The sequence below is a fragment of the Anser cygnoides genome, chromosome 4 (assembly GCF_040182565.1).
Source record: "Anser cygnoides isolate HZ-2024a breed goose chromosome 4, Taihu_goose_T2T_genome, whole genome shotgun sequence".
NCBI lineage: Eukaryota > Metazoa > Chordata > Aves > Anseriformes > Anatidae > Anser > Anser cygnoides.
Genome location: NC_089876.1, coordinates 37,380,395 through 37,407,210, shown reverse-complemented (window position 1 = coordinate 37,407,210; position 26,816 = coordinate 37,380,395). Strand labels below are relative to the sequence as shown.

General features: G+C 36.9%; 1 long non-coding RNA gene across 1 annotated transcript in view; it reads right to left on the bottom strand.

Annotated features, from left to right (window-relative positions):
• Nucleotides 1–13,013: 13,013 nt before the first annotated feature.
• The window catches only part of LOC125184564 (uncharacterized), a 52,299-nt gene continuing 38,496 nt past the window's right edge, over nt 13,014–26,816 (bottom strand). Inside the window, exon 5 of the long non-coding RNA XR_007168780.2 lies at nt 13,014–13,435. This is a non-coding gene — a long non-coding RNA (uncharacterized lncRNA). The remainder of the gene's footprint in view (nt 13,436–26,816) is intronic.

The following is a 26,816-nucleotide window of genomic DNA, read 5'->3' as shown; positions in this document are numbered from 1 at the left end:
CTTGGAAAGAATCTTACTTAATGGACATTGGCAATTTGAATTCCAATCCCCTTTACTTCCTGGTGTGCAATCACAGCAGAAACAGGGTATTATTAACCAGTTACTCTCTGGAAATATTTTAGAAATCAGTTCTAGATCTGACATATTTTCAAGTAGCTAACTCAGATTGTATTTAAAGTTTTTCCATACCTTGCCACATATTTGCTCAGCTTGAGTTCTAATTTTTTTGGTGCCCCGATTTGCTTCCTTCTTTTCAGGTTTGCACATGCAGTGCATTTCATGTTCTCTTCCATTTCTTTCTCCCTCCCCCCTTTTTACTCCTTCCTTTTCTTTCACCGGTTCTTTGGCTTTCTTTGTTACTCCATTTCTTCCACTCCATCAATCTATTGATTGACAAGCTGATGTATAGCTTTAAAAGGGTTCTCTTAAGTACTTTCAGTACCACAAGACCTGCCAGGTGTACACAAGGCATGTTCATTTTCAACCCATTAAATCGTCATTGGACTACTGGAATTTCTGACGTGCAATGACAATGTTTTTTTTTGCTTCCTCAGAGACGTAAGTTTGCCAGATAGGGGAAATTCATGTATACCAGAGTAATACCCATCAAAACTGTGGTCTGTATCCTGCACTGCTCAAATTAGAGTCTGCTGCCAGATTGTTTGAAAGAACATACAGGAAAGTACACAGCTGTGGCAGTCTCTTACTAAATGAATAATGCAATATCAACATCTGTACGATTTTTGAAATGCTAAATGTTCAGATATGAAGTCTCTGCTGAGGACACAGATGGTAATGATGTAGTTCTTGCAGTGGTTCCCATCAGAAAGAGACAGAGTTCCATAATCAGACTGGACTGTTAATGCCTGAAACAATACTTTCCTTTAGCAGCACTAGCTTTTAATGCATCTCAGAATGATAAATGCTTGCTTTGTGGGTTGCATTTAATTCCAAGCTTTGTTAAGCTAAGGAAATCCAGTAATGAATATGGACGTCTTCAAGCATGAATACAGATGCCATCACAAGCTGATAGCACTCAGCAGGTGAATTTAAACTGACAATCCAAGTTAAGGTAGAATAATTAAAATAAATCTTCTATTCAGTGAAAAAAAAAGTGTAAGAAAGTCCACTGTTTACCTCGGCAAAACACAAATAACTACGCAAACTTCTCCTTTATGCACAACGGTATTATTTCACAGGACTATACTTATTTTTCTGCTGTTTAAAACACATCAGTACACATTGCCTAGTGAGAAAAAAGAAATACAAATCATCTCTGGTTTCAAGCAAACAAACAACTGTTCATCAAGTGTTTTGAGGTACCGATGAAAGAGAGCACCATGTCTTATAATTTATTCTCTGTCCATTATTTTTTTCCAGTCAATAAAAATTGTGTTCCAAATGCATTGAGCAAATACAAAACAGTACTTTTGCTCAAATTAGATGATGTTCCTGGAGTCAGAAGAAAAGCTAGAAGAAATGACTGAAAAGCCAACATAAAATTAAGCAGAGCTGAGAGGCAGAGGAATTATAAGAGGCTAATAAGGAAAGCAATGACTATATGAAACAAGTCTCAGAGAAGGCACGATGTCACCAATCAGCTCATTTGGACAGTTGCAGACTGAACACTTGATCCCAGACAAAACTTATCTTCTTAGCTGGGATAGGCTCTCCAGAAAGATCAAGGATTATTTCCTTTGTGCACTGACACAGCTGAGACAAGTATAGCAGAAATTTTAAAAACTGTACTCAACTGAAGACGAATATTTGAAAGGCTTAAAAGACAGGGGAAAAGGTCAAGATGCTAAACCAGAAATTCCAGGAAGTCTGTGTAGGCAGAGATGGAACAGGACACATCATTTCAACAAATGTTCTTGATTAACCCTATAAGTAACTTAATAAATTGCAATAACCCCCTTTTGTCTGTTTGTTTTATTTTTTAGGAACAGATGAGAACTTCAGCCAAAAGAAACCTGATGCAAATAGCAGTCACCATTCCTATTTAAATGCAGGAAACACCATCTTCAGAGACAGAACTACTCACCTCTGTAAATCTTGGAGTTCCTAACCAGTAGCCCTCTTGGAAGGGATGGAACATGTGTATTTCTACTAATGTTCTCTAGAAAAATCAGAAAGGGATTTTAAAGAAATCAATTTTAAAATTTTCTTTTTAAAGAAAAGGAAAGTCTTGCATCACCCATACTGCCACCTTTAGGAGTTGCCTAACAGCTTTGTCAGTCCCATCCTTTCATTATGCCCAAACTATTTGTCCTCTGTACCCTGTGAAGACGAGGAGCCACATGCTTCTTCTGCTTCCTGACAGAGATGTTAAGAAAAGTGGATTCCTATGTTCCTTTTGGGTACTTATCTTTGGGTTTGGCTCTTTCAAATGTTTGAGTTGCAGTCCAGCAGAAGGCTGGCTTGCCTCTGGGATTGGTGAAGCCACCTAAGCAAAGCTTGCAGACCAATGTGCCTTTATCCCTGCAGCAGAGAAGGAATTTTCGTATTCTAGAAGTCCCATTTCGAAAAAGAATAATTGCTATTAGAAACACTGGGGGATGAGGGGACAGACAGAAAGACAGACAGAAAGACACAGAAAAGAGCAGCATAACCACTTCCTAAAGTCAAGAAATCCTACAGAGCCTTGGAGTAGAAGGTCCTGGGGGACCATCAGATGGGTTCAGTAGTTTTATCACCTTATAATACCCCACGTATTGCAAAACTATGCACAAAATCCTCAGCTATAGATTTAAGAGTGAGAAAGTTCATATAAAACAAAGCCTCTTAGGTCATACAATTCTTTTCCAGGAAAAAAAAAAAAAAAAAAAAAGTATACTGCTTTTCCCATAGGAGAAAAAGAAGCATTCATAGCCAAAAAACAGAGGCAGACTGTGAACTCCAGGGTCACAGAAGCTGTTATAGCCAAGATTAAAACCCGATGAGAGTTCTCCTTAAGTAGAGAGGCAAAATTCAGGACCTTTGTGCTGTAAACTGAAAAAGAACTTCTGCTACTGAAGCAGCAGATAGGGATAAAATGTCCAGACAGGGATTCACATGTTTTGAAACAGAGAAACCAACTGACGAATGTACATCTTGGTGCACAAAACATTAGCATTTTCCACATGCATGAATATAAGCTTCAAACCAAGCCACGGAGGGCCTTAGCGACTTGCCCAAGGTCAAAATATAAAGCCTATCTAAGGCTCTTTGATTGTGATTTGCTTTCTAATGTAGATAAAGCTCACATGCTGAGGGAACTGAAACACTTTTCAGGCATACAAGAGCTCCATCTAACTAATTTACTATTCATACATACTTTAAAGAACCTGATCCCAGTAGATGTTTGTTCACATCACAAAGCTACCACATATTTTGAAATAATCTGTTAGAGTTGGAAGACTCTGTAGAGGATAGGCCCAGAAATCCAGAACTGAAACAGGAGATATGTTACAAAGCAGGATCAAAGGATACACCGACAGATGCAGTCAGGAGGCTGAGATGGTGTTTCTGTGCTCTGGTAATAGCATGAATTCTGGGTATCTTGTGTTAATACTCATATGTAAAGCATTTATCAAAGACTTAATAATGGCATTAATATGGTAATACAATTTCTACTCTCTTGTGGAACTTCTACAGTTGGTAAGAGTTATATTTCATTTTTCTTCCTAGGAATCTTCTACCTTTTCCCTACATCTTCTTCCATTCCTCAGTTTCTTAAATAAGAAAATCCTGGTACCTACTCAGGCACATTATCACATCATTTACACTATCTGCTACAATACACTCAGAGAAATAAGGGCCTCACTTTTTGGTAATACCAGCTTCCTGAAAAAAAAAAAAAATCTGAGCCAAATCTAGAAATGTCCCCTTATTTTTTAGCTACATAGTTAACTCCAATTGAACACTCACTAGAAATTCATTCAAAATTACACATATTGTGAAATACTTTGCTGATGTCAGTCAGCAGCCTCACTGCTGAACCAGTTTCACTATGTGTCCTAAAAAGTGCATATAGTTCATGCATACTTTCTGTTTCCTAAGAACACAGAACAACACAGACTTGTCTTTCTGATTTGGCTGCAGGTGGAGCAGACGCCACTTTCTGCTGCACCTTTGCTGCCCAATTAAATGAAATAGTACTGTACAGAAGAGAATATAAGCATTTTCCATGACACCCTAACCTGGTAGGTGTGGTGTTCTGGCAGTTGTGGAATGTAACTAAACACCTACCTAAATATCTAAGTATATTTATGTTTCCATAGACAAAGCACTTCCCTAACTGAGGATGCTGATCCATAACAGACACTGATACTACAGATTACCAACACAAAGCCAAAGAACAAATGACCTGTTTGGAAAGACTATGATTTGCAGATCTAGGATCTTAGGAGAGTTTCAGCATGTTGAAGAACCTAATAGAGAAAGAACAACATGTTTTATAAAACCTTAAATTATGTAAAATACTGAGATGTATTATATGAGGCATTTTAAATAAGGGCATAATAAAGGCTAAATACTTCTGAACTGTCTCAGAAAAATTAATCCTTCTTAATTCATGCACCATTACTAGACTCTGATATTAAAATGCTGCCTGCCTTTAGGGTGATGTAGTTAATAATTATTCACTTGTTTTAATTCATATTTTATGTACTATGTATTTTTACGCAGCCCCAACTGTGGTGGCATCCAACGATTAAAAACAAGCATAAATTAAACACTCGCTTACTGGCAACCATCTTCAACTAATTAAGTAAAGGACCTCCTATGATAATTAAAAGTTCCAAATAAGCCAATACATCTCCTAGAAATCTTAAAAAATCCAAACTTTTCAATAGGACCTTTTTGGCAATGCCAAGGAGGCATGCCATGTTAAACCTATTGTGAAAATAAGAGCCAGATCATTTTGTCTCTCTGACAATGACTGGATGCTCCAGGACTCCACAGCACAATCCTCCCAGCACCACTTTAACAGTAGTTAGTGTATTGAGGCCAATGTCAGAAAAATTATGCTCAATTTTTTAACACTGGCTTTCTCAACAACTCTGGGAAAGAAAACTGGTATTCTGTATACAAGTTCTTTGTCTCAGAAGCACCACGGTGCTAAGTCAGGGAGTTAGTTATGACATGATGTAGAAATTTAAAGTCTTCTATCACCCTTATTGCAACCACTATAGTACACTTTCCTTAACAGAGTTTATCCTCAAACATATTTGAGGATTCTAGCATGGACAGAGATCAACAGAAAAAAAAAAAAAAAGAAAAAAAAAAAAAGAGAACTTGGGGAAAAAACAAGCAAAAAAAAAAGTATCTTTCTGGGATGGAATGGCTATAACAGCATCCATCATAGTTATTAAACTTTTGCATTCCCCAAATAAGAAACAGTATGCAGTGTTTATCATCAGAGAACAGACAATGTTAATACACCCAACAGTCCAGTAGCCTTTTTCTTGTAGCTACACATGGCACCATAATGGCACCTGAAGAGAGGATGTAGGATTTATAAACCTCTCAAGCAGTCACAATCCTACATCTAGCACAGGAGGAAAAGTTGCCAGCTATAACTCATACAAGAATATGCAATGGGGAAGAAAAAAAAATTAAAAAAATATATAAATCAGACTTCATGGCAAATGCCCTCAGGAAAACAGAAGAAAAAAATAGAAATTCAGACACTGTTCCAACAGATTTAAGTTACGTAATTTTTTTAGGCCTAATTTTGGACCATTCCAGTCCCTAGTCATCCTTCCGATGAGAATAAGAAATCATGCCAAAGATCCAACTCCCAAGTAGCTGGGTCTTAAGCTGACAGGGTTTGAAATATAAAAATCAATACTACCTTTACCTTAGAACTGGTCACGAATCTTGATGCTATGAACTACCTCCTGCTGTACAGAGAGAGAATTCATTGTATTAGCATATGATTGGTGAATATTAAATTATCAGTATGTGATATAGATACTTTCCATGAGTATGCTATGCTGCATAACCCATGTTACACACTGAAATCCTGGAATGTATTCATAACTTTGTTGCAGTGGGAGACTGCAAACTTAATAAAATATGTAATAGTGCCCAGGAAACAAGATTCAAATGTACAGTAGAAAAGTATGAGTATACAGTCCTGATATTTTGAAAAAATACCATTGAAGTATGCTATTGCTTTTAAAGTTCTATGACTTTCCTCTGGCAAAGCTGCTATCTGCCTTTACATGTAGAATGGTATTTCTGTTATGACCTTTTGTAGGTTAGGAATATTCATGTTAAAAAGACTGAAAACACTACTCATCAATATTTAGATTTGAGAGACATGTGAGGAACATATCTATATTAAGCACCCTCTTTAGGGATACTGAAATACATTTATATCAAGAGATATTTAGTCTCTTGTCTAAATTATTAGTAGAAAATTTAAACAATTTACCACATTTCCTTGGGTAGCCAATTAGAATATTACAAGTAATTAACTTGTATCATACTTTTTGACTACCTCAAACACATGCAAGAAGATACTTTTCAGACATAAAAGACAAGTGTATTCTTTTAAGAAAAATGGTCCAATAACTTAACAGCAAAAATAAATTGCTCAGTTAGGAGCCATGTAGGTTTCTCTCCAGTGAAATTCTGTATCAATCTGCCTCACACAGCAACCACCACATGTAGGCAAAAGAGTCCTGGAAATTAAATAAATCGTGCCATACAGAGGAAATAAAACCAAACAGTTCCATAACACAACACAGCAAGATGATGATAAAGCCAGATTTCACAGTGTTTCAGTCTCTCATATACTTGTTGTATGTCCATTATCACATACTTCCCATCCTGAATTGTACTCTATAAATCCATTTTTCACTTTAAAAGTTACAGAAAAAGCCTATGCAACAGCAGATTTGATTTTGAAGGGTACATACGCATATAGACCCATACATCCAGTGTTGAAATAAAAAGATTGTATTACAATTTAAAAACCGACACATTGATAAATGTCAAAAATATTTTCATTTAGACATTCTGACCATATAAGCAGTGTTTAATTCCATTTTAACTTGATTTATTTTCCAGACTATACCTTATACCTGACTTATCTTGGCTCATTCTGATAAACCAACTTTCCTAGGTCCCAGATCTGGTTTATCTAATCTAAGACACCCTGCCCAATTAATTCTCATTTATTTTGCGGGAGGATTTATTAGCTGAAGCATAATGACACACTTAATGCAATTCCTGGCCAACTCAGAAATCAGGCACAAGAAGCTTGTATCTCCCTCCAAAAAGTTATATAGAAGCAAGTTTTGTTTACCAAATTCTTGCCACAGTACTCTCTATTGCGGGTTCCTCTCCACAGCTCTCCCACCCTTCTTTTCTAAGCATACCTAGTTCTTGTTCTCTTTGTGTCTACATCAGGCAGATTTCCTCTCCTTTCCCCTTTCAGCCAGGAACAGGCAACATCTTCACTACAAGATCTGAAGCTTCCTTTTCTACAAAAAGGAAGGCTAGAAAAACTCTTCATAGAACAGCAATGATGAAAAATAAAAAGTCTATGTTTAGCTGTTTGAACCCGGACAATTTGGGGCAAATTTTCAAGAGAAGGCAAAGGTCACAGCCCTGATGCAGCAGCCCCTCTCTGCCAAACTCTGACCACTTATTTGACAGTAAGATTTCATAATTATTTTAAATTCAGACTAGCAAATAGTTTTTCTCTGCTAATGAGTGAATAGTTTCAGAATTTTCCGAAGTAATTCCGCTCAAGTAGTTATAGAGAGGCAAAATTTGAAGCAAATGAAAATAAGATTCTGAATGCTGTGTCCAGTAACACAAACGGGTACTTCAACATCCCATACCCAGAAAAGTTGACCTTGAAAACCTTCTTACACAGACAAAAGTAAATCAAGTGTTCTTCTTACGTTCTGCAGCTTTTAATTTCTATATCAAATGAACAATCATTCTCCAGCACATAGGGCAGATGTGCTGGGGATGAGCATGCTGTGTACATTTCTGCACAGTGCTATTTCATGAAGACATCAAACACTTGGCCCAAAGAGAAAAAAGGCATCAAACAGTTGTTGCAACTCTCTCAATGGAAGAACAGCAACATTACTCAAAAATTTAGTATCTGTAGTTTATTTTATCCTCTTGTACTCAGGCAGGTGGACGTTATAAAAAGGTCTCAAAGCTAAGGTCACACAGGGAGCAATAAAGCAAGGGTTCAAATACTTCTTTGTGCCTGTATTTCAGGCATTATCTATTATTTTAGAGGGACAAAAGAGGACATCAGTTCCTTGTCTGCTCTTTCATGTCACTGATAGCACTTCAAGAAATGGTGTCAGTGCCAATTGTGAAGATACATTTTGTAATGTGGAAGCTGTTTCGCTAGGAGACAGACATAGGTCGTCAACCTGGGACTCACATGAACATATTAAGGGATGTTAATGCAGGGAGTGAAAACAAACAATTTTCTGACATTTTTTAAAGATATTAAGTTTCTACAAAAAGGAGAAATGTCATCTTGCTGTCAAACAAGATGACATTGTTTGATACAGCTAAAAAACAACAACAACAAAAACAAACACAGTGTCTCTCCCTGTGACACCCCCATCACCCCTCCTTCCAAAACAAAAGAAAAACACCCACCTTCTATCTGGCTATGAAATTGCATCAAAAGTTACCAAAGACACATCCTCATTTGGAAGCAGCAAAAGGTGGTCCTGGAATGTCTATTTTAAAGCACATGAAAGCCTAACAGTAAGACTGGGAAAAGTTTTGTCTTCTTACCTAAAAATTGTTCAAAGCTCTTATCTTCTTGTCCCATAAAAGAATGAAAATGACTTAGTTCTCTCTCCTCCCCCCCCCCCCCCCCCCGTGAAATTATAATGTAAACAGAAATCAGAGTGATTCTCATTGCTTCAATTCAAAATCACAGCTATTATCTTCATAATATTAACAGGGCTAAACGTTTTTTATAATGTTCCCCCAAATTCATATCTAAATGTAATCAACAGCTTTGCTCCTCTGACACAATAGACTTACATAGCAATAGCAAAATTCACCTTTGCAGGGAAAAAAAAAAAGTTTACTTAAGATTGTGGAATTAATCCACATTACAGACACTAACAACTATCTATCTACTGCACATTTTGGTCACGCATAAAAACCACACCAAAAATTCCTATGTACAATGGTGACACGAAGAGCTTGAAAAGAACACTTAGAATGGTTGGAGTAAAATGCTTATAATGGGTCATATTAAAAGCAAATAATATTTTCATTATCAGTATAAAATAATCATTTAAGACTGATGGATATATTGAAGCAATACAAGTAATTACAGTTTAAAAAAAAAAAAAAAAGACTTTTTCAGAACAATAATCTATTCAAAAATGATATCTTTCCTAGATTCTATCTTAATTTCATGCATAATGAAATGAATAGAAGATTATCATTCCATTTCAATGGACAAGTGATCAGGCCCTAGATACCCTTGCTGTAGTGAACTTCACTACTGAATTTCAATGGAGGGAACTTTACAAGCTGATGTTAGATATTGTTCTGGAAATTGGTTGGGGACAAGTTACTCACACAGCAATGTGGTAACATTTTCCCAAAGGAAGGAAAAAATTATATTATCACTTGAATTAGAAACTTGATATCTCCAGCAGCATAAGGCACAAGAAATCCAAGTTAACACTTGCATCTTGGTCTCCTCTGTGTTAATGTTATTAGGATTTCTAGATGGTTCTTTTTTCTTTACCTTTAAATGAAGTAGGTACAAGATGTAGCACTAAGTCTTATACTTCAGACTTGATCTTGTAAAAAGCTGAAAGTCCTGAGCTGCTTTAGGAAAGTAGAACCACAGAGTTCAGAAGGCATTCTTGTCAAAAAAATCTACATAGCAGACTTCCAATACCACAAATCAGTTCTTGTTCTTGTCATTGTTCTGCATGAGTCACTGTTTTAAGATCACTGAGGATGTTAAATAGATTTATGCATGTGGTTTCCTTCACAAAATTTATTAGCTAGAATTTGGGTGGGTACATTAGGTTTATGAGATGCATTACTGCCTCCAGTGGTGGGGAACATTATGAACAAGCCCGATAGAAAGGCAAGTTTCTTACCTCTGTAATGTCACATATCTTATGTTCCTCAAGTTTTCTGCATTTTTTCACTCCTTCAAAACCGAATAAGCAATATTTAAGTAAAAACACTACACTTCATTGAATCACAGTATAAAGTTCCTCCTCTTTGATTGCTGATTGCTCTTGTGCAAGAGGTCATAAACATTATCTACAAAATAAAATTGCATATATGGACCACCCAAACATGCTATGAAATGCATCTTTGGATCCTAAATAAGCCTCCAAGATTTTCTTGGAGGTATGTTCTGTGTCATGTCAGGCAGTATTGATGCTTTCACACACTCTTAGGCTTTCTGCTGGGAAAAGAAAACAAGACTGCGGTTTGTGTTCTGCAGTATGTCCACAATTTTAACAGGAAAAACAGCACCTGTTTTTTTGTGTGTTTTTTTTTTTTTTTTTTTTTTTCTATTGCAGCTTCCCAGTTGGCAAATGTTCTGCCCAGAGGGACTGCTACCAGGATTTATGCCAACAGAAGTAGGAATTAACTGTGATCAACGGTTTCCATGATTAACAGAATAAATTCCCCTTCCTACAGATAAGAGTCTGGATTCTATCAGAAGGGATATAAAACAGAAAAGCTATGACAAAGGCACATCCTTATGCTCAGGTGAGTTGGGGAGGTGACTCTTTCAGAGGTGCTCATCCTGCTAACTGTGGACAGTTAGCAGAGCTCCCAGCACCGTCTCCTCCTGGGACTGCTCTCTGCCACCCAAGCAGTAATCCTCCTCAGCCCCAAGCTCCTGCTTCACTTCCTCTTGCTCTGGCTTCTCGTCACCTCAGCTCTAGTCTCTAAAAACATAAGTGAGCTAGAGCTCTCCTTCACTGTGATTGAGACACATCTGCAGTATGTTCCTCAGTAAAACTCCAGAAGCGGCCTGTATGACAATGGGATTGCATTATGTGCACAACTACAAAAAGTCATGCTTTACTCAGTGTAAACCACTTTCGACCTTACGCTTTTCTTTCACAAACTGCTGTTTTGGTGATGACTACTCGCCTCCTCATATTAAGCAACCATTTCTGCCCTTCACAAAATAAAGCCAGAGTGAATGATGCAAAATCAGAAAATATGAGTGGATACACTTTTCACCAGTTGGGTTTGCAGTGAGGATTGCCTGGCTGCTTCTACCTCATCTAAACAATAAGAGAAAATGTCCTTTACAGTTCCTGGATAGAGTTCATTCTCTGCAAGCAGCCTGTTTTTCCTTTGAAAGGAGAGTAGGAAAGGGCTACATGTTATACTCACTCAACTATTTCAAATGTTCACTTTGTATATCTGATTGGGATACATATCTCATGTAGATTTGTTCTAATCTCATCCATTTTCTTTCTTTACTGTAACCACAAATTGCCCTATTTCAGGGAAGCCGAAGACATTCTTTCGACATGAGTCTACTCCTCCAGAAAATGATCTACAACAGGGACAGGCTGTTAAGAGAGCCTGGAGAAGTGATTTATTTCCCTTAAGTAGAAGAGAAGCTTGGAGAGATGTGCCTCCTTGCATGTGCACATAGATTAGGTACCTACATGCAAGTAGCAAAGTTACTTCTGCTTCCTTCCCTCTTCTGTATCCTACACTGAGTATCCCATAAGGCATTTACTTTTAGGGAGAGTTGATTCATACACTTCAGTTGTAGGCCCTACTTCTATATTTTATGAATGATTAAGAGCAAACCTCTAGCATAAGTGTCTTTTTTTCCTGCCTTCCTCAGCTTTTCTCACTATCTGTGTAGCTATTCATAAATATATACTTGTTACTAGTGGTACAATACTGTCTCTCTGACACCCACAACAAAATTGATCTGGGCCATAAATCAATAGTGCTGTGAAATGCAAGAATGCTGAGCTCTCGTGGAAATCTTATCCATGTTATGCTTTACAGTACAACCATGCATGCAACTGCCACGATTGTCATCTACAGCTTTTCCTGAAGCGTAAAACCAAATTATGTTAAGTATTTCCTTCCCCACCCCGACTAAATATATAGACATATATTCAGGGCTTCCCATTGGTGACAAATCTGGATCAATATCACTCACAAGAAAACACTTATCTAAGTGCTACAAATGCTAACACTCTCATTAAAGACCTGAGCTCACAGAAGTCACTGGCACCCTTTCAAATGACTTCCATGCTGATCACATCAGGCCCTGAAATACCTCAGGAAACACCTATAGTACTGAAAATTACAGACATTTCCAATGAGAGCCTTGTGTTGGTTTTTTACATAAAGTATTTATGAGAAAATATTGAACTGTATTTCACAGTGACTCAGTAAATAACTCATGTCATGCTCAGTGCTTTTGGGTGGTAATTAAAGATTTAAGGCATTCAACAAAAATGTCATTGCTTAATTAAAACCAATAAAAATATTTCCACATTAAAATATTTGCTTGTTGCCACTCAGACTTTGTTCTAGGTGTACTATAGGATTTTTGTGGCTAATCTTACTTAAAGCAAGCACTAAGCTATTTTTCCCTGGATGAAAGCTTTAAAAATCATATTGCCTTAATCTTCACCAAGTTAAGAATTTTAATGTGAATTTATTCTTCAAATGTGTGGTCCCATATGCATTATTTAATTTCATTAGAGATAATGGGCAAATTGATACTCACTATACTTTCATACTGCTTGTGTTTCTTTGTTGGAATTGTGGAGCTATAATCCAGCTATTATCAGGCAGAGCATTACAGACTGCATCAGCCTCTGACTGGCTCTCAGGTCCCTCTCCAGCAGTTCTCTGGTCTATAAAACCTGTGCATACTGTTTCTACCTCCAAAACAGCAGCAGAAAAGTGACCTCCGTCCTCCTCGTCCCCCCAGGCAATTGACTTGATAAGTAACATTGACTGGTGAATTAACCTTGCAGAGGGCTTAGTTTGATCATGTGCCGAACAACCACATACTCAGTAACGCAAGAGAGACAAAATCCCAGAAAGGAAAGAAAAACCCTGAATCCGTATGTATTGTCTCAGTGAGAAACATTAAGTGGGATTCTGTCACGACACAACTTCAAAGGAACGAGCTACGTGTCTAAGAGATCCTCATGATGCATTCAGGGTTCCTGGATAACAGAAAGATTCGGAAGCATATTCTAGATAACCTAATGGAAAAAAGGTCACATGGACCTTGATTTATGAGATAGAATGTCTATCCCTTTGCCTACTAACTCCTATTTTTGGACTACTGACATAAAATTATAAATATAAATCATTTTAAAATACCTCAGTTAAGTATTTGTGTATCTTCAGTTTGGTCTCTTTCCTCCTCCTTCTTTATCCTGGATGAACAGTATTTAGCCGTATTCTGTGCAAAGAAAATGACAATTTCTACAAAACAAAACTTTGCAAAACCTTCTCAGTGAACCAATATATTTTCACAGAACAGATGGATTCAAAATGTAATTTTTTCACCAGTATGACTGTATCACAAAACATTCTCCCAACATAGATATTTGAGCTAGATCCATTTGGGCTAGCTCCAGCAACGGCATCAGTCTAACTATTCCAGTAAAACACTCCACTTAGCTGAGTACAAGTCAGAGACTTTCTTGATGTTCAAATATCCTGTCATTGAATTCCTGTTCTCTACTACTTTTATTCTCACATTCAAAGAAGTTTAAGTAATGAGTAGGTTAGGCTTTTTTTTTATCCCCCCCCATAACTGTGATGGCAAATTCAATCATACCATGAATTTTCAGGTGTTACATATTCTATATTTTAATTTCAGCTAATAAAAAATGAAAGCATTATTAGTACCAAATATTTTGGCTGACCCTAGAATACCATATTTCATTTTCCACTTTAAATGGCGGTATACACATTTTCATTAATTCCCGTCTTTGCTTCTTAGCATCCTAATTTCCTCATAGACTTCACTTTTTATATCTTTAAGAAGCCTTTGATCTGTTTTGCACCTTAAAATATTTAATCTTTTTTTGATTTTATATAATCATTTTTGGTGGGTTCTTTTGAAGTCTCCATTGTATTTATTGCTTTGCTATATCTCTTTATTTTTACTTTCAAAGAGCTTTCTTTGTTCAGAGACAGGCATTACTTTCCCAATGTTATTTTCCTGGCATGTTCATCTATAAGAGGTTTGCATTCTTTATTTTTTAATTTGAGGGGCTTTTAGGCTGTGCCAGCTCTTAATACTTACCTTCATTCTATGACATCCTTTATTGCTAAATACAATGAAAATGTGTCCTCTTGTATTTGGTGGCTGTACCACTGTTGCTTCTTGAGATCACTCCTACCTCAATAAAGGTTAAATAAAGAATAGCCTCTTCTCAGAACAGTGGAACAAGAACCACTTGAAATGTTAATAAAACATCTCTCTGCTTTGTTGTACTGTGCTATTGATGAGTTGATATACAGCTAGTTGAAGACTTTTATGTTTTGCCAATTTTTTCTGCCTCTTAAAATCCAACTCAGAACTATGCAAAGCACATCTGTTTTACTAATCTAAGGAAAAATACAGCACAGACTACTGATGGCAGCAAGTTGGCCATCTAACCGGTCTGCATACTACAAACTGCATACTCACACCAAAAACTCAGCGGTATGGTAGTTTTCTATCAGAATTTTTAACAATAAATGGTGATATGCAACCTTTCAAGAACAACATGATTTTCTGATTCACGTGGACTTTCTTCTATATCTTACATTTCTGATAATTACCAACATCTGTCTCTAGGAACTGATGTGGAAGGGTTTATTTGTTTCTGCTGCTGTTTGCAGTTTTCATAGTATGTCAAAAGCATCATCTAGTTTGAAACCAGGCAACACAAGCAAGTCAGATGCTGAGCCCAGAAGTTGTCTGTGCCTCAAAGTTCATTACGGAGCAGATCGTGGTCATTTGAAAGTATCCAAAAATGTAACTTCTAACATAGTGGTACATAGCGTCATTGACTCTATTAGATACATAGATTACATTCTTCTCTGACATGAAGATTTATCCAGAGGAAAAAATTCCCCAGCTGATTTACTCATAGAGCATTAAGGCCTGTTTTTATGAGCAGCTCAAAAGGGATTTAGGACAACACAGGTTCTATACTTATTCACAATTCATAATACACTAGAATTATTTTCATTCTCACTCAAGGTCCTCTAACAGAAGCAACCATATCAATCATCGGGATTTAATCATTGTGCATCTCCCAGTAGATGATCTGAGCTCCTGGAGTTAAGAGACTGGGAGAAAATTTCGGCTTTCGTGTTAAGGAAATTTAAGTTTTTTATCCCTTATGATTCTCAACAACAGCTAGAAAATAAAACTCCCAAGCATCATAAACAGAAATTAAAATAAAACCTAAAGTGAATGAATAGTTTTAAGATGTGTAGATTTTCAAGCCAATTGCACTTCTAGGAGACACTGAAGAAATGGTTTATGGCAATAAAATCTACTAGGACACAAAAAGATGCTCTTTTGTCTCACCTTTTGAAGTACTGCTGCAAGTCAAGGTTCACACATATTCCCTGTGCTTCTCACACAGTTCATACTGCAGGAGGAGTTTGCCTTCTGGCACCTCTCATCCATGATTCCCTGCTGGTCCATGGCACAACACAGACCCCTTTCTTTCCCAAGGCAAAACCAGAATTTGCAGGATTGTGCACTCTTGGGTTTTAGCCCCAGGAACTGAAATATTGTTTGTGCCATTTGGGGGGTGAAAAAGAAAGAAAAAAAAAAACATACACACAAAAAACACTGCAACCCCTCACTTCCCACTTATCCCCCCCCAAAAAAATTGAGTACTACTTTGGTTAAGTTCTTGGTATGCTTTTCAGGAGAGCAGATTCACATCCCCCTGCCCATCTTAGTTTTACCACTAAATAAATAAATAACATTATAACTCTGTGTCATGCTAAAAAATAAATGAAGTTGGTGCAGTTGCTTGGACAATACTTGTATGCATCTTCTTTCCATATAAAAAGGATCTTCATATTATGTATGTGTCAGCCAGCCAACCCTCATTTAAAACTTCAAGGTCTGTTACTATTTTAAAGACAAGATCTGTGAAATAAAGAATACTCTTGAAGTTGTGCTGAGCTTTGGGAACTGTGGGGAAAATATAAAGTTTCAAAGTTTAATTCTTTGTATGGCTGTATCTCAGCATTTTCTTAAGTAATATTAAGAAAGGTTAGCTACCATATTAGTGCTGATTTTTAGAAAAATGTCATCTTGGGGAAGGTGGATAGAGGGGAATAACATCAAGATGAAATTACCAACAAAGAAATCCTACTTTCACTGAAATAAGCCCCACAGATATTGTAATGTAATTTCTTGTTAATGAATGTATCGTTAGAATTTTTCGACAGAAGAAACCTCTGAATTTTAAACTCTCATAGATCTTTGTTTGATCTATGTATGACACAAACATTTTATATCAATTACACTATTTCATTTTCACAGTTGGGTGAAACAATGATAGATTCTGGGTTTATCTCCCAGTAACTCAGAAACAATGATTAAAATCATTAAAACTCTTTCCACAGCACAAAAACTTGACGATGCAATGTTACTTGCAGATCCATCAGGAAGAGGCCTTCATTCAGCTCACTGATGCAGTGGGGGTTTTACTTGTACCTGGCTGCTGAGATCCAAGGTTTGAAGGAGTGAGAATTTACACAGTGACTTTCTAAACCATGGAATATTCTTTCCCTCCCTCCCTCCCTGCTCACATAACCAAGAGTTTGAAATTGAACTAACAGGGGTTCCTATTAGACCTCTTCTGTTGCTATTAGAGAGCAACCCACACTGCACAGCAGCTTCTAACCCTGTACACTAATTTCAGCATTAGCAAGTTGCTTACCTTCCGCAGACCTGAAGGTTACACAGGTTACTTACTAAGAGCCCAAGGGCTACCTCCAATCTGCATATAAACCATAGACTTTTAATATGAGTGCTCAGAACCATATTTGGTTGTACTTTATCCTTACACATTATGCAGATGGAACATAATTCATTGTAGTTCAAGTTCATTAGTGGCACCAACCAGCAGTTCTGCTGTTTTATCCCCATCCTTCAGTTACAGGAAGAGGGCTGCTGGAGCCCACATTATATGACTCAGCAGGTCTCTTTTGGCCCTTGGGCTGCACATTACATGCCCCTGCTCAACTGTTTGATTTGCTGAACAATCTCCGATTTCCAACTGGGGATGTAAACTGATAATGAGATTGCTTTTATGCTCTAAATCTCAGTGGCATTATCACAAAGGCTATTTTCTGGCTTTTACAGTTGCCTGAAAGGGAAAGGCAAATAAGCAGTAGAGGTGAAAACAGAATTGTTGTGTAAGTTACAAGGCAAACACAAGCTGCTGATTCAGGAGAAAGTGCAAACTAGTTCCAGGCAAGTAGCATTTTTGTTTTTTTCTTATATGCGTCACATTGAGTATTTGTTTAAAATCCTGTTCAGATAGACAGGCACAAAGGATGTTGCATTATATGTCCACCAGCATCTTGGGAACAACACATAAATGCTGTAAATGCCTTGCAAACATTAAAATAGCATAGTAGGACATATGATCATTTTGTATACAATCACAGTATGCCAAGAGATCTGCTCTACATCAGCAACAAAACTAATGATCTGTTAAATGCAATATTAAACAATCTAGCAGCACTTCTCTTTCCAGGTGTTATGACAGTCCATAATTACTTCTCTAATTCTCACTTAACATTCATGCTATTGCATAGTTTCTGGTTGTCAGGCATCGTGTAATTGTATTTTAAAATTCGCTAAAGAAATATAGTCTTGAGAAACCATAAGCAGCAGGGGCCAAATTTTAATAAGAATCTCTGTTAATGTCACTTCAACAACATGAGTCCCACTATTTAAATCACAGGGGGTCTTTAACACGCCTTCAGGGACACACAGTTAAAGCCAAGAAAAATGTCACAATTATCCACTGACTACAAAGAAAAAAAAGTAATGAAGTTGTTTAAGCATTGCTAGAAAATTATACTCTTAATTAGAGCATTTGAACATTTTTATACTTCTCACTTTGGTAGCGAGCGGTAATGACATATATATTTATATCAGGGGTAAACACACAAGACACTGACCTTTACTAAAATTAACTGGTAATGAGTCTGTTGCAACACCCCTGAACTCCAGAGACAAGTCTGTGCTGTCCTGCCAGGCTGGCCACACTGCGTGTCTCCTTGGTCCACTGCCACCTGCCCTGTCATATATCACACCTATGGTACACAGGGAGCCTGTCATAGAACCCTTCCCTAAACTATGTGCGCCCTTATCCAGTGATGGCCAGTAAAGCACTAGAAGAGATCTGTGCTTCTCTGCACACAAAGGTATGTAGGAACCAGGCAGGTGGAGTGATACACAGCCTAGTTAAGTGAACATGCTGGGAAATTCCAGGTGGCTTCAATGGGGACATTAAAAGGTACATGCCACAAACCCACACTCTTCTAGGTTTGTTCTTTTTCTGCTCTGTTAGAAGCCTATGCGATGACTGAGACAAAACTTAGCAAAAGGAAACTTGAGTCTTAAATCTCTCCTCTATGAAGGGTCTGTACAGTCAGTAGTGAACACCCTAACTTCTTTTACTGAAAAAACAAACCTCTGGCTTTTCACCTGCACAGAACACTGCACAGCTGTAGTAGCAGGGCATGAATTGCAGTGAACTATGCATTCCTACACAATGCCATTACCTACTCGAGTTCCACATTTATTTTAAAAGTCCTTGAACAATACTGTGAGGAAGGAGGAAAAAATAAAATAAAATAGTACTGTATTGAGAAAATGTCTCCAAAATTCTTCCAAAACACATAGCATATCAGAACACCAGCATGATGAAACTCTATGGTATTATACTGACCACTGCATGCTGCAGGTGAAGTATGCCATGTCAAGTATTAGAGAGCAAAGTGTACACAGCTGAGAGAAAATAAAGATTGGGCAGCAATCACCAATTACCTCCATGGGTCATATTTGCTTCATCCTTATCTAATTCCTGTGCAAGACCTTAACTGCTGTTTTGAAGTTTAACACGTCCTCTGATGAAGACTCTGTCTTTTCTTATGTTTTGACACCCATATGATTTCTATGGGTACCTCAATGTTTGCGCTTTTCACTTCCACTTCTGTTGTTCCAAGCTGGTTACCATCTTCAGCTTTATTAGTACCAGATGTACACAGTTGAGCTTGACCACCTAACTACAAACGCATGTAACTACTTTGTCAAGCTTTGACTGACAGTAACAAAGTCCATCTTGAGTTTCCAGAAGCCACTAATAAAAGCTGGAATGAGCCACCAAGCAAACATCCAGGAAAATAAACTGTATGAGAGCTCAGTGAGTGCACATACATTTTAGATTGATGAAGGGGTTTTTTCAAGGGTGATGTTGGTCCTGTGTCCATACTTGGTGTCCCATGACACTCGGGCCCTTCCCCTCTTGGTGGAAACAAGAAACATGGAGCAGCTGGCTCTTAAAGCATGCCCAGTGGATCTCAGGCAACCAGTGTGAAATTCGTGCTGAAAAACACAGCACAGATGCAGGTTTAGGAATGCAACAGATGAAATGAAATCTAACCTCACCCCCAGTTAGTAAAGAAAATGCATTGAGTGAGCTCAGCTTCCCCCACTCACAGAGAAGGAATGAAATGACTTGACAAAACCATATTGAAGGGGGAGAAGAAATGGGAAGGTAAACAGAATAAAATATTGTTTCTCATTTTTAATAATAGTTCCAAAAATAACAAAACTAACAATCATATCACAAAACAGAGAACAGTATGTAGCTCACTAAGGAGAAATACAGTCACCATGCAAATCCATGAAAGATTTTGTAAGGAACTTATTCCCATTTTGGTTTCTTTCTTCTGAGAAGGGGGCTACCGGCTAGAACACAGTTAAGAGAGTGAAAAGACTAAAGAGTCTTAGACCGCTGAGGTTATACACGATTTGAGGATGTACTGACCTAATCCCTGGCCAAGTTGAAAAATCCTCTATTTTTTTATTTTATTTCTTTTATCCCACAGCACATAAGGCAACTGTGGGCCAGGTTTGGAAGAGGGTAACCATTTTTTTTTAAAATATATTTTGTACTGATAGAGCGAGAAGGACAATGACTTGGCATTTATTTGAATTCCTTACATCACAGATCAAATCCACAAATATCATTCACAAATGTCATTCTACCAAAGGCAAGACTGCTGAGCAGAAAATATCTCACTATCTGATTACAGTACTACTTGTTTAATTAATGTAATGGAGAGACAGGACAGTATCAGACTAAATAAACAAGCTGCTAATCTTAATGGGACTGTGTTTTGAAAGTGAAATGAACTTCTGATCTATTGATGACTTTCATTATTCTAAGAATAATGACGGCATACTCAGAAATACTTGTGTGCGCAATTTTGTTTTGCTTTCTTTATATAATTTTCCTTACAAGCCCTTCAAAGTTGTTATTTATGTATTTATATGGTGCTTACCTTTGTGGAAGAGAGTAACTTATATCCTAAGGCTGCATGCTATCAGAATAGATCTCAACTGCATACATCACACAGAAGACTACAGCATCTTCTTCAACTTTGTGCAACACATATTTACTCAGGTGGAATTTAATTAAACTGAACAAATTAAATTTTGACTACTGACTCATTTCAAAGCACTGGAGCAGAGAAGTAGACAGTGACACTGGAACAATTTGCAACCATCTAGGACATCACTATTTCTCATCAGCCCTTTATTAGCCATTAATAATTTTGTGAATTTAAATTTGATTTGTACAGTGTAACAAGTAAGTTGAGAAGAAGAGAGACCTATTAAGGCATGCATTTCAAGAGGTCTCTCAAAATGTGGAAACACCAAACTACACACTTTTTGACAAGTATAAGGAACTGTTTTATTGGCTAAAACATATATTTCATTTTCTTTGATTTATTAGCCTTTCCTTCACCTACTGAACATAACCTGCTGACCCTCTTTCTATATCCACATTATACAAACTGAGGCTAGAGCACTTTGTACACGCATTTATGTTCTTATCAAATTATAATTACAGGAATTGCAGAAACGAAATTAGTATTCAAATATTCCTTTGCCTCTTTTGACTTTGTATTTATGTCTTTGTTTGACTGTCTTTACCAGTCAGATGCAACTCAAATTGAAATAGTCACTGAGCAGTTGTAAAAGGTCAGTACAAAGGCCATGTGCTTAACTGCTCCATATGCTCAGTCTGGTGTAACCCATGTCAGCTTCAGTACCTAAGCAAAATTTCCCAATCAATTGATTTGCTTCATTCTTGTACAGGGCCACCTCACAACCTGTGGCATGAACAACTGATAAATGATTTTATGATTCTAACCTGTGATAAAAAGCCTCCAGTGAGGAAGGTCCTCCAGCCTCCATGAGTACTTCATTCCAGTGCTTAATTCTTCTTACATTAGAAAAGCTTTCTACTTAAACTAGTCTCCTTTGATGCAGTATAAGGTCATCACTGGACATAACTCATTCCCTTAGATCTTGAAACAATCCTTTGTATATTTGAAAATTGTTCCTGGGTCTCTTTTTTACAGTCCTTTAGATAAATCAACCCCAGTTCTCAGAGAGCACCATCTTTTGCATGGCGCTCTCAAGCCCTCTGAACCTTCCCCTGATTCTCACAAAATAACCCGTCCTCGTATTCCTCTGGAGCTGGGTGGCTCTGCACAGGATTGGAGGTTGGGCTCTGATCCTTGGTAGGGTTTCTAGACACCTTCAAAATGCAATCACTGCATTAACTCCTTAGTAACTGAAGTGTAGCAGTAGGTAAAATATTCCACATTTTCCGAGACAAACGGAGTGCACAAAATAACCCTGATATGGTATGTCCCCATAAGTTTCATCATTGAACAACATTAAAAAAAATAGAAAATGTTTCTAAAATAAGCATTTGGAAAGCAGAAGGAAAACATAAATCACTGTGATTGCTAAAACAAGTGAACAATAATGGATGAAACTCAAAATGAACATCAAATAGCACAGAATATTTCAACAGAGTAAACTGGTGCTCAGTAAATGTTCACAACATGTGAATAGCTGAGGATGATTTTTCTTTTACTGAAAAAAAACACTGTATAGAAATGAATGCAGGAAGAAAAAGCAGTAAGAAAATTTACAATCAAAGCCAGAACAGAAGAAAAGACTAAGATTCAGCCCTATCAATAATACAGGAAAAAGGATATGTTCTTGTCTACTTTTAAAGATGAGGAACATTTAAATGACAAGGCAGATAATACACAATGATTTCCAACATGATTTTTTTCTTACACACTAACAGAGCTATCTTCAGTGTGGTTTTACAATTTTATGTGCAAAAACACAGAAGTCATCCATACAGATATATGAGAAAAGCACAGAGCTCCTGTTTTACACGGTGGAGGTCTGTGGAAAACCTCTACATGTAGTGCTATAATTCAGGAAGCCCAGAAATACTCATTACATGAAGAAAAGCCCAGGGCTAACCATAAAAACTGTAAACCAGGTTATTTAATTTCAATCACAATTTATCTGTGCAGAAAAAGCCAAATGAGGACAGACTTGAAGAGCACAGCCTTTTGTATAAGTTTCCATGTACCTTGACAACAGGAAGCTAATAGAGCTATCTCTCTGTTTTGCATGAATAATACTTGTTACGTAGTTAGTTCGATTAGATTTATGAATTGTTCATGAGCTAAGTCTCATCGTCATTAATACGTGTGCTAAGCGTAAGCTTTCCTGGAACAGTTTAGACAACTAATTTGCAGGCTATTTTTTTGTGAATTGTTTGGTTTATGTGTTCTCAGATTTGGATAGTGGGTGGTTGCTAATTCAGGCTGCACTGTTTCAATTTTCATATTGGCTGACAACCTTCTTGCAAATAATAACAAATCCTCCACAGCCCCCCACCGCATGTCCAGGAGGAATTCTTAGATGCATAATTGATCCATCTCAAATAATTAAAACATCTAAGACTTGTGAACATTTGTACAATTAACCAGAAGATGCTAGAAGGCTCATGACTGATGCTTAGTAGCTCACTATGGAGCACAGCTATTCAAAATTTGACACCTGTCCTCAGAAACAGACTTGCATTTATGAATCTGATCTGAAACATTTGTTTATTTTTGAACCAGCTGTGGACACTATCTTGGAAACTATTTTTACTACTACATCGAAGTGCACAAAATAGACAGTGCAGATGCTACGGGCATAATATTTGGCTAGGATAAATCAACAGATTTTATACAAAGCTGTACTCCCCTTGACAACTGCTGAGATTTGGACAAAGATGGTGAACAGACAGTTAATAGATCTTTTGAAGCTATTGAGAAGTTAATTAGGCAGGGTCTCCATCTTTTTACTTTCTATATTAATGACATAAAGCAACATAAAAGAAGTGTTCCAACTTTTTAAAATTATGAGTAAATGGGAAAGGGGCAAAATAATACCTGTGAATAGATACAGAAGGAGTTAATACAATAGGCTACTTGGCTTGAATAGACACAGCCCAGTGAATACTTTGGGAATAAAGGAAAAATATGGAATTATTTACAAATAAAGGAGTGCATTAATGCAATCAATGAGCATAGATGAGCTCTGAGAATTAAAACATTGGCAAATGTTAATCATTAAAGACAACTGCAAGGGTTATGAAAATACAAGCTGTGCAAAAACTAGGAAGCTAACAATTAAGCCCCTTCCTAGATTCTAGAAATGTAACATCACCTGTGTGCTCTCTCAGAAATCTATAATGTATTCAGCAGTGAAAAGCATACTTATGTAATGCTAAATAATGTGCAAACAGTACAATTGAGCATTTACATGGCAGTTCACAACTTTTTTCCTCTGAAATGCTTAAAAATTAAAGTCCTATTCTGAGAAACACTTTATACAGCTTGAAACCAGGTCTATTCACAGCACAGTTAATTGGGCTACTCAGAATAAATGATGTCTGGTTGTAAATACTTGCATGATCATCCCTAAAAGAGACAATATGACAGGTTTGGATCTAAATGTTAACTGTTACCTAATCAAACACTCAAAAATTATCATAATAAGTCATTCAAGCAAAGTAAAGCATGACTAGGTGAAATTACTTAAGATAAGTTATGTTGCACATATAAAAATAAAATATTAATTTAACCCATTCAGCATGGTACAGGTGGCAGAGTATAAAAATTAACAATCAAGGCAGTCATTTAGGATTCAAAACTAAATGAACTTTAAGGCAATGGACTTTATTCTGATAATGCTTGTATCATAATATTTGGACTGTGCAAGGTGCCTAACAATTTTCCCACCAAAGCCCTCTGTCTACCATTCAGCACCAAAAAAAAAATGTATTGTGTTTTTATATTTCCAATAACGTCTCCAGTTGTAATTTTTAAGAAAAGAGTGAAGGCTTGGCTGTCTGCCTGCTTGGACTTTCCACAGTTCAGATTAGGAACGCATTATACAGTTTAATGTCCTTGGAAGAGAAACAGGTTTGTTAAAGTCTCTTTCAAGGTGATACAGTTTAGAAGTTAATCAGTTATTTCCCCAAGTTTATACATCATAAAAGACATTAAAAAAGCAGTGATGGGTAACATTTTCACTACTATACTCACTGACAAATTCACATTTATGTATATCTTTTCAAAATCTATCATCTGTGTAGGGTTTTTTGTTAGCTTTTTTTTTTTTGAAGGCAGAAATAATTTTTTCAGTAGATTATTTGTGAACAATTTAAAGAGATACAGCAAACCTACTATTTTCCACATGGTATTGGATGCAACACTTACCATTGTTATAGCCTTCAAAGATTAGCAAGAAAATAATTTATCCACTTCTTTTTTCAAATTATATTTATTTTTTCCCTGTTCATAGACCTCATGTGTAGTTATTTTCCTTGCCTTCCCCAATGTGTGGCAGGTTCCTTTTGTAGCCTGTATGTACTTCACTACAACAGTAGGTTAAAAAAAGCAGGAAAGTGAGGAAGATGTAACTATAATCCCACAAAAAATAGTCTGACAAGACCCCTTAGTAGGTAGAATGCTTCTAAATCATTTCTAAGAATGACTAAATTTCAAGTTCATGGTGTTCTCAGTGCCTGTAAAAGCTACAACTTTGGCAGCCTGCAAAACTGAAAGTTTTTTTCACTAATTCTGCAGAACAAGCATGGCTGTAGTACAAGATTTCCCCCATATTACACCCAAACCACTTCCAACAGATCACTTCTGCAGGGGTTAAACAGTAGTCAATTCTTACGGCATCATTCTCCTAGGATGCCACCGTTAGCTGGAGTGGTAACTAATACACTCTTGGCTATCTACAGATTCATCATATTGGTCTTGAGAGACAGAGCATATGTTTCAACATCTTCAGGAGATGGAAAAATGGTTAAAGTTGTTGTAGAGATTATTTCAGCATGAGACACATCTACTTCAGATCTTATTTCTCTAACTCTTTTGGAGGCCCAATGGAAAAATCACCTGCTGAAGAGGAAAATTGATTGTTTTGAATTTACTACGCTCAGCAGCTATTCCCAGCTGCTGAGCACTCCAGTTGATGAAGCTCGCATGCAAGAGGTAGGAATACATTGGCAGTTCCTCATCAGTTGGCAGCAAAACTTCCACCATTCCACATCTATATCTTGGAGGTGAGAGTGTCACTGACACAGACCCCCCTAACTGAAAGATATTAGCATATAAATGATCAGTAAAAGTCTCTGATTTGCCAATGCTTTCTTACTGCTGCTGTCAACCACCACAAGGATTGTAAGCTTCTTTTGTCTATATATTTTATTGATGGATAAGATAACCACAACATATACACTTTCATCGTTCAATAGGATCAATACTCCTTTAATGTTGCTTTAACACTGATTTAAAGTTGTTTTATCTTTAGAGTTTCTAGTGGGAAAAAGATTATCTAACCAGTTATAGATTGAGTCCTTCACATAACACAGCTGCGATTTTCCCAGGAGTAAATCCAGAGCAGAAAATCTGGCTAAATTTTTTCTTGACCAAGTATTGCATGATCTCACTAAAGTATCAGGTTAAGCCTATAAAATACAGAATAACATGTACATTAAAAAGAAACTGCTACACATTGATTTAATTGACATCTCAGTCAGTTACTCTTTCTGTGACCCTGGACAATTAATTTACTTTCTGTTTTACTTCATTTCTCTATTGTTAAATGAGTTCTTAACAAACATTCAGTTATTGGTTATTGTAGGTCTTTGTGAGAAGAGGACTGGAAACTGGTTTATGTTCATCAAATGAATTAAATAGGTCTGCTTTTTTATACATTTAAATGCCTAATAATTCCCTGTGCTCTTCAGAAAGAGTCAAGGGGAAAAAATGTCTTCTGATGTTCAGTCTTTTCAAAAGTATGTTCAGCAGTGTCCATCAAATATTTAATTGAATAAACCATTAATCAGGAAAATTAGTAGGAATAAACAAATTCTTCTTCCAGTAGAAACATTCCAATGGGTATTTTGCCATTTTTTATGAATTTATCCACCCCTCTAATTAAAATGCCTCTCTAAGTCTCGTCCTTTATGTTTCCAGCCTCAGAAACTTGGAAAAAATTTCAGTTGACCCTACAAAGTATGGTGAGGTACCATTTTTTTACGGCCTTCAAAGTAAAATTTTACAGGCCTTGCTAAATAACATTGGGAGGGGGAAATGAAAGAGCATTCATTTTCAGAAAAATTGTC